Source organism: Lepisma saccharinum, chromosome 11, assembly GCF_977018435.1.
Source record: "Lepisma saccharinum chromosome 11, izLepSacc3.1, whole genome shotgun sequence".
Classification (NCBI taxonomy): domain Eukaryota; kingdom Metazoa; phylum Arthropoda; class Insecta; order Zygentoma; family Lepismatidae; genus Lepisma; species Lepisma saccharinum.
Genome location: NC_139239.1, coordinates 66432789 through 66441737, shown reverse-complemented (window position 1 = coordinate 66441737; position 8949 = coordinate 66432789).

Sequence of the window (8949 nt, the reverse complement as noted above, 5' to 3'; positions counted from 1 at the left end):
TTCCCAACACGCAAATTCGCGAAATACTGGACCAAGAAACGTTGTACGTCACGGACACTGCCGGCTTGTAACGATTCCATTGAAAGTCAATGTATTCATTACAAGCCGGCAGTGCCCGTGACTGTACGACTACAAGCAACGCGAAAGGATAAAGTTTTGGGCAAGACAGCCACATCATATCAACCCAACCATCAGTAACATCGGTCAACGGGATCCTAGAAGGCGGATTTATAAAGTGCCGAGACTAGATTAACTCAAAAATAACGAATACACAAAGCAGCAAGTCGCACGAGACAATACAAACTGCAACCGGCTTAATGGAACACAAGTCACACAGCGTGTTAACTGGGCACCGTCTCAATGCCAGGTTCAGTATGCAACAAACGAATTGAGTAAACCACTTCGGACAAGGGCAGAAAAAATACAAAGGCAAATATACGTAATTTGCAACGTCCTCCGCACTACAGTAACAACACAGCGCAGGAGTACTGGCACGGGCTGCGTTCAACACACTAAACCGTGCAATTAGGTGGACGGCAAAAGTCTACCCATATGCGCTAACCTTTTGTCAGCCGTAGAACATGGACTCAGAATTATCTCAGGGCTTGCTGGGTGTAAGAAAAGATTATACCAGCTTTATATATATATATGTTTATTATAATCTTAACACAAGGGTGTCCGTTAGCACACTTACACACGTGTCTTTGCCTGAAACCCTTACCACGCGCTTGCATTTACTTGTAACACACACGTGCTTTTACCTGTACCACGCACGTTCTTTCACCTGTACCGCCTTTGGTCTCGAAGAGATAAGGGGGGCAGGGAACATCCAATTTATTCCTCGCTGTGAGGCGCCAGGGGGAGTATGGGGACCTAATTTTATTTAGGGCCTTGATCGTCGTTGACGTCATGGGTTCCCCTGTAAAAGAGAGTAGGTTGTGCGTGGTACCCCAACCACAGCCGGGAATTGGCCGAAACCAATCGGTACTCCCGAATAACGGGCACAGGATAAAAGGATGCCGCGACACCCCCGGCGTTAGCTGGGGATTGGCAAGCCAACCGGTGTATCCTATGAAGGGACGGCAGGTTAGAAAGGAAGGTCCGGGTGCTCCCAGACAAGCCGGGCAGGTAGAACCTGGCCACCTATCAGCCTAAGCGAGCCGACCAGGTAGGTAGGTTGCTGCTAGGCTCTTCTTCTTCTTTCTTCTTTCTCCGTCCTTCCTTCTGGGATGGCTTCTAGTCTTCAGGCTGGGAGGCCAGTTAACCCTGGATGTTTGCCTGTTGACATCAGGGAGCCAACTGAGCTCCGGGCCTGGCTGCGCTGGCTTTATACTCGCGGGGGCGGCGCATTGGTGGTGAAAATTTTAACTACCAGTACGCGTTGCTAACTCATTTTTTTACATATTGCAACCTTCGTACTGAGAAACATCCAAGAAGTGACATTAAGAAAACACTAGTGGGAAAATCACTAGTTGCACGTGTCAATTTAAACTAAAACTGTGTGCATTCAGACAATAACAATTGATATTGAGCTTCGCAGGACTCTTTAACGAATTGAACAGTATAAATTACAATAAATGATAACATTCACCGAATACAGCGACCACGCAGGGTCGAAGCTAATAAACGTAGAGGTGGATCCGTTAACGTTTTCGGAATAGAGCGACCACGCAGGGTCGAAGCTAATAAACGTAGAGGTGGATCCGTTAACGTTTTCAGAATAGAGCGACCACGCAGGGTCGAAGCTAATAAACGTAGAGGTTGATCCGTTAACACATTTAAACTAAAAGTGTACGCTTCGCAGGGACTTTTAGCATGCACTCTTTATCCAAACCTTCTTAACAAAATATAATATTGCGACCTCGCAGGGTCGTTAAATGTGGCGACCACGCAGGGTCGTTACAAATTGAATAGAAATAATCAGGTCTAGCTACTTAGCCTAATTCTAGTATAATATAACTCTTTCAATGCAATACAATATTAACTGCCCTTTAGCACGACAGTAGTGCGAAAGGGGAAAATGTCCAAATAAAGCAAACCAAGACAGGGAAAAAAAGCCCACAAATACTAAAACTCGAAGGCAGGATAACAAATGTTGCCGAACCTTCAACAAAAATGCAAAGATGTCATGATGTTACGTCAATTGATTGATTTGGTGTTTTAAGTCCACTTTATGCACAGTAAGGCTAATCGGGACTAGACCTACAATTTAAAGTGGGCTCCGAACCACTATGTGCCTCCACCGGGTATGCAACCCGGGACCCTTTGACTCCTATCCAGTGATGTGCGTCTACGTGTAAACAACAATAGTCTACATTCTACACGTAGATAACGTAATCTATGTAAACAACATGACGAAAGGTGAAAACTTAGCTAAGGGCGCTGTACAAGTAAAACAATAATACTAAGTATCAGTTGCTAATGTGTGAGAAAAACCTTTCATACTTTTCCCTTCAATTTCGAACAATTTCTCACCTGGGAAAAAGCCTATCATATTAAATATTTTAGTGTTTTGTGGGAAAAGGACTACTTTTGCCTCACGACTGCCATCTGTTGTTTTCTTTTCCGTACGATTTATTTTCTTTCGAAGTTGGTAGCAGAGAAGAGAGAAATTTTGTTGTAAATAAGATTCTTGTCAGTTCGTTAGGAACAATTATAGCTGAAAATGTCACTTTCCTTTCATGAAAGCCTTCAAAATCATTTCCAATGTACTTTAAATTGTCTACGTAGTCTATGTAAACTACAACCAAATGTAATGTACGCGTAGATTACGTGTATACAACGCATGTAGACGTAAACTTATAGTGTACGACACATCACTGCTCCTGTCCTGTCCTAACAAGCCTAACTTAACAACGAAAGCATTTATTGAAACAATGACGGTAGACGGTAGAAGGCGAAGGCAGCGAGGTTGTTTGAGGCTTGTGCGATGAGCGAGACCCTTACACCTTCAGGTTATTGCGTTTCTTGCCCTTCCTTTACGCTCAGATCTCCCCGCGCCGTCGCTGGAACACCCGCAGGTTGTGATTAAGAAGGGATTTTCACTGTCATCCTCTGGGAACACTTTATGAAACCGGGAAACGAGGGGAGAAACTTCTTCTCCCTTCCAGCCAGCCCCGATTCTTCCATAATGCCATCGGTAATTCCTTGCGAAGAGAGTTTTGACGGCGAAAGGGGATTCCCGGTGACCAATAGCAAGGCGAGGATGGGAGCGCGTCACAGCATTCATAACTGTTTGAGATGACTACCTTTGTTTACTCTTCGTGACATCATTGTCCTGAAAATTTCATCACCACTTTGCTGTCGTGGCCTGTCTCACCTAGGTGGCTCTGCCATGTTCAGAAATCTTAAGAGCAGAGATGTGTCTACGTGTAAGCAACATTGCCTTTACACGCTGACGATGGCAGAAAACCTCGTCATAAGTATCTTCAGAGATTGCTGAGATACACTTAAATCCTCTTTGTGTGCTATATTTTACATTACTTCATACGAAAAGCGTTTTAGAGCACATAAAAACTCAGTGATGAAATCAGGGGTGACACGAAACATAGATAAGATTCAATTTCATCCATATTTTTCTATTAAAGATATATTAGGATTTCTTATTAGAATTTTAATATTAATGCAAACTAATATTTCCTGGGGCTAAATCCCCTCCGGAAATTAAAAAAGTCTACCTCCCCCGAAAATTCAAATAACCTGGCAGAGAATTCGGACAGTAACCAGAAAAATTTGTTCTCTTTGGTTTGCTTTCATTCACTTTAAATTAACGTAGAATGTACATTTTCTGGCTTTTTCGTAAATAAGCGCTGACTCAGAGTTCTTTATAATTAAAAGTCAAAACAATGAAATAATTTTAAGTATAGTCTGTTTTGATGACTTCTAAATAACAAAATTCAATTTCATCTAAACTCAACAATTGACACGTGTATAGCGGCAGGACTGGTGTAATGTCAGCTTTTATTGTAACGAATTTCAACTTCTTGCAACTACTTTAATGATTAGTCAGTCAACAATTTGCTGTGGCATGATGATGTGCTTTTGCAGTCTTATCGAAATTTACACTTAGTTTATGTACATGTCAGAGGTAAGAGGGTATTTAAAATTATTAGTATTTTGTTATAGTACTAGAATGTGATGCCCATAACAGTAACACCCACCTCACTTCCAGAGAAAGTGGCTGGATTCAACACTGCACACACACTGGTTACACTCACTCATGCCGTATCTATACTTGCTGAATAACGTCACTGCTCAGACGTTACCCGGGTACAGACGGCGGTCTGTCGGTACTTTCCGGTCAAGGCAGGAATACATGCAGGCTCGTTTCTGCGACCAAATTCTTCTTCCTTTTCCTCCGGTTGAGGAAGGATGCTGCTTTAATGGTTTGCTACTTTAGATGTCTATCAGGCACCAATTTCATCAAACCAGGCTATTAGTTTGGAGAAACTGGTGTTCGAACAGCAATGGTTGAAAACTGAAGCGACCACATGGAAACTGTGTTTTCATAATATAAGATTGATTTCAAGACGTCCCTTCTCTGGTAATGTCATCTTTGTATACTTGCAAAGCAATGCGTATTTATAACAGTTGGCCATATTTGCACCTAAGATACAGCCGGTAGCATAAGTAGATCTCTGGAGAAATTCTAGTGCTTTGATATTCCACCCTACCACCTTCCTGCTTTTTTTTTCAAAAAAAAAAAAAAAAAAAAAATTAACCCACATGCAAGATGAAGGACATCAAGAGAGTGCCCTTGTGTCAATGAAATTGTTGTTGTTACGTTTGTGTTTTAAGTTCACTTTATGCACAGTAAAGCTAATCGGGACTGGACCTACAGTTTAAAGTGGGATCCGAACCACTTGTGCCCCCACCGGGTATCGAACCCGATACACCTTGATTACAAGGCAACGACGTTAACACTACGCCATCGGTAAGGTAGGTTCCTGACTCCAAACAACCCACATTTGGGAATTACAAGACAGGAAACTTATGAGTCATTCTGTACTTACCTCATCAGGCACCAAAGTAAACAATTTTGTACGTTCATTGTCAGCTTGCAATGGAAAAGTGCTGACAAACAAATGGACTTTCTGGGTTCTGTCAATTTTTGTTGAGTTTTCGCTGCATATCCTCAGTAGAGTGTTCATCAACACTCACGTATTCGTCATTTATAATAGTTGTTAAATTGCAAATGGAAGCCTTAAGTGGAACTGATCGTGCTCTCCAAATTAGTCAGTGCATTACATTAACTTTGCGCTATTTTGGCAAATCTACAGCTCAGTATAAAAATCCAACGAGATTAGGAGAGCTCTAGAAAGAGGCGTGGAAGGTGCAAAGTTTCAGAATACCTTAATTAACTTACAGCAGGCCCGAACACCAGCTTAAATTAACAGTCCGAGAAAATAATTAAGTTAATTTTGCAAGATGGCGTGGCGGTCTCATTCTGTCTTCCTCCTCTCCACGTGGTGTAACCGTACACAGTAACGCAAAGTGAAGTGTTGGAATTACCAGTAAAACGCCACACCCTGCAAATACAAGGGGTAAGTTGAAAAAACCATGACCATGGTGTGTACATAGAGACGAGAGCGAGACTACAGCATTCGAGACGAGGCCACGATGTCTCTAAAACGGGAACGAGATTTAGTGACCGTCTACACCAGCGACCAAGAATACTTCCAGAATGCCGAAAACGGTGTACGACAAGCGCCAATTCATGAAACAGCAGCAGCCTAGCGTATGCCAAGGCAGAAAGAACGTCAAACATCCAGATAAGGCAGGTTCCAGCCAGGCACGTCTCTTGGGCAGAACCCCTGAAGAAAAAGCCAACTTTGAAAAACTTCGCAGCTTCGTGCAGCAGTTCTTCCCCGCAGACAAAGAAGAACGGAAAGGCAACAACACCAATACTGGTGACAACATCCAGCCAGAAAAAGACAACATCGTTCCTGACTCAGGAAAAGAGAACACAAAACCACAAAAGTCGGCCCTTCTTAGGACCATATCGGCCCTTTTTAGGACCACCAAACAGACCGGACTCCAGCAACAATTGCAGATGTCCGATCTGCCAGACTATCACCACCACGTCAATTCCCAGAAGCATCAGATTGGAGCCATGGAAACGATACCCCTAAAACAAATAGCCAATATAACGAGTGAGTGACTGACTGACTGACCAAAACATCTCGTTTTGTTATAAATTACAAGAAAGTTTAGTCCAAATGAACATTTCTTTACTGTGCTACTTAAGCACGAAATCCCTTATGAACGGTCAGCGTGGTACTGGACCAGCTAGAAGTTAATTGTTGCAGCAGCTTGTGTGGAGAAGGGATGGGGAAGAGGAACTGAAATACACATATTGGGTGAATGATATATATGTGAAGAGGAAACAATATTGTGAACTTGAATCGGAGGCGTCAGAGAGCAAAGGGTATTCTCTCAAGGCTTGTGTAAGAAGTTTCTGTTCATTTTGTCACGCCGTGAAACAAGAATGTGTATAAAGTAAACAAAACAATATACCCAAGAGTGCTGAAAGTGGTTTGGGAACGAGTTACTATACTGAACGCAACTCCAACTGATGTCTGGGAAACAGCCAATCACCGATCAGCTGAATTTTCTTCGACTGAAATCGGGCATTTTCGAGTCGCAAGGTACCGAACGTTGTTCGCGGGACCAAACAAATGAGCGTTGGGTCCACCACATTTTCGCAACTGAGTTTGTTGACGCCCAACGAGCCACACCCGAAGACGATTGGGGGACAGAAAGGGCCAGAAATAGCCGTCAAAGTCAGCCGCCAGTTGGAGTTGGTTTCAGTATAGGTCGGTTTTAATTCTCGGGTAGACATTCTGACCGTTCCGCTCACGTGCGAGCTGCAGCGAGATGAAAAGATGTGAATCGAGCCTTCATGGTCTGCTGTTACTTCCCATTTGATTTTTTTTTTAAACCAACTTGCCCATACCAGTTTGTAATGTGTCGAACCGTGATGTGCTGACCGTTCATGCGTAAGGCAGGTTCGGCACGGCATGAGACTACAAGCTTCGACACGGATCAGCACACAGTTGCAATAGAGACAGCTAATAATAAGATGTGTTTATTGTTGTGGTTGCGGAGCGTAGTCTTTTCATTGGGGACGAAGGGCCAAAACTGGTTTTAATTCTCGTTGAGGAATTCCAACAGTTCCGCTCATGTGCGAGTTGAACGGAAGTGTACCGAACCGAATCGGGAGCTCATGTGTTACTTGCTGTTTGATTATTTTTCAATTTGGTAATATCGGTTTGTGTTTTTCCAATCCTTGCCCCACCGACCGTTCATAGTGTGTTCCAAGAGAGGGGTTGCCCAATTACTTATGCCACTGTGTTTTGACTAAAATCTACAAGAATATTTTGATTCTTGAAGTAAAAAAATATACATAATGGCATCTTTCTGAATTGACCCTATGTCGGCTACGTATAAGTCAAAGTACGGAGTGTGTTCAATATATAACAAGAAATTTGTGGTTGCTTCAATTATGGTGCTTTCAATGTCTATCTGCGAACGTTCATCCAGTGAGTATATGCTGCTTGCTGTAGCAACGAGAAGTGTGTTTCCTGCTGAACTTTATCAAATGTGAAGTGTTTTCCACAAAGAACTTCCTTAAGAGATCTGAGAAGCCAATGATCGCCAGGGGCTAAGTCCGGAGAGTAAAATAGTCTGAACAATTGCAGCAGTAGCATGCGGACGGGCATTGTCATGTTGCAATGCAAGCAAATGCTTTTCGAAGCAAGTCCAGAACGTTTTCGTCTTTCTCTTCTCTTCAAATGATCCCGAAACAAAGCACTACACGAAGCACTGGCTACAGGCGTTCTTTTGGCCAGATAGTCATCAAGAATGACGCAATAATTTCATTCCTGTCCCATAAAATGTGCTCGGTCATCGAGGCACCAGATAAAATTACAACCGCATCAAGTAAAAGCTTCGTAGCGCAAGTCGGCAATTTTAACTACAGATGGCAGTTCGAACAGTTAGATTCCTGGAGTTAAAAGCTTGCGGACAGCTTGGGTTTTACGGGTACTTCATTGCATCATGCATATCATGTATTTAATTTTTTCATAGTCATTGCCATGATTAGTCTAAAGAGGTAGAAAAATAACGGGAAATATCAAAAGTAGATACAAACACCCTTCAAAAATTGCAATCAAAATTACACTTTATTATTTGAATGGTTGTTATTTGAACAGAAACTCTTGTACTTGCCTTTTAAACTAAAGTTCAACTAAGACCTGCCCATAACATAATTCATTATTCTCGAGTAGGGATGAAACAAAGGCAAGATAGGTCCTGTCTTGATATCGTCTCTGCAGCATCATAAACCTCCAATATAATGCAGTCAAAAGTTGTCAGTGCATTGCTATGCATGATTTGGTACGTTGTGTTTGGGAGTGTGCGTGTTTGTTCAGCAAAAGTAAGTCTGGCCACCTGGTGACACTACCCGTAAGGATTCAAATTACCATCACTGAGAACTAATCAAAACTAGGACTGAGCCGATGCCGAAGTATCGGTATCGGAAAGTATCGGTTGGGATTCATCTACCGATACCAGCAGATACTTTTCCGGCATATTCGTCTATCAACGGGTGCCAAAAATGTCGGGCGACACTTTCGCGGAGTTTAATTGTCCTGGATATTATGCAAAATTCAAACTTTTTTAAAATTTTGCATCAATTTTGCACGAAAAACTATATTTTGCGATTGCATGATATCTATTGTAATGTTCTGATGCAATTCTTGAATATTCTTAAGAAAATTTCTTGGTATATAATTGGAGAATAATATTTACACACAGATATTGATCAATATTTTGAACAAATTTTAATTATTGTAATTTTCAAGTATCGGTATCGGATGGAATCGGTAAGAGTATCCGCTTCAGTTCAAAGTGGTATCCACTCAGCTCTAATAAGAACAATTACAATTT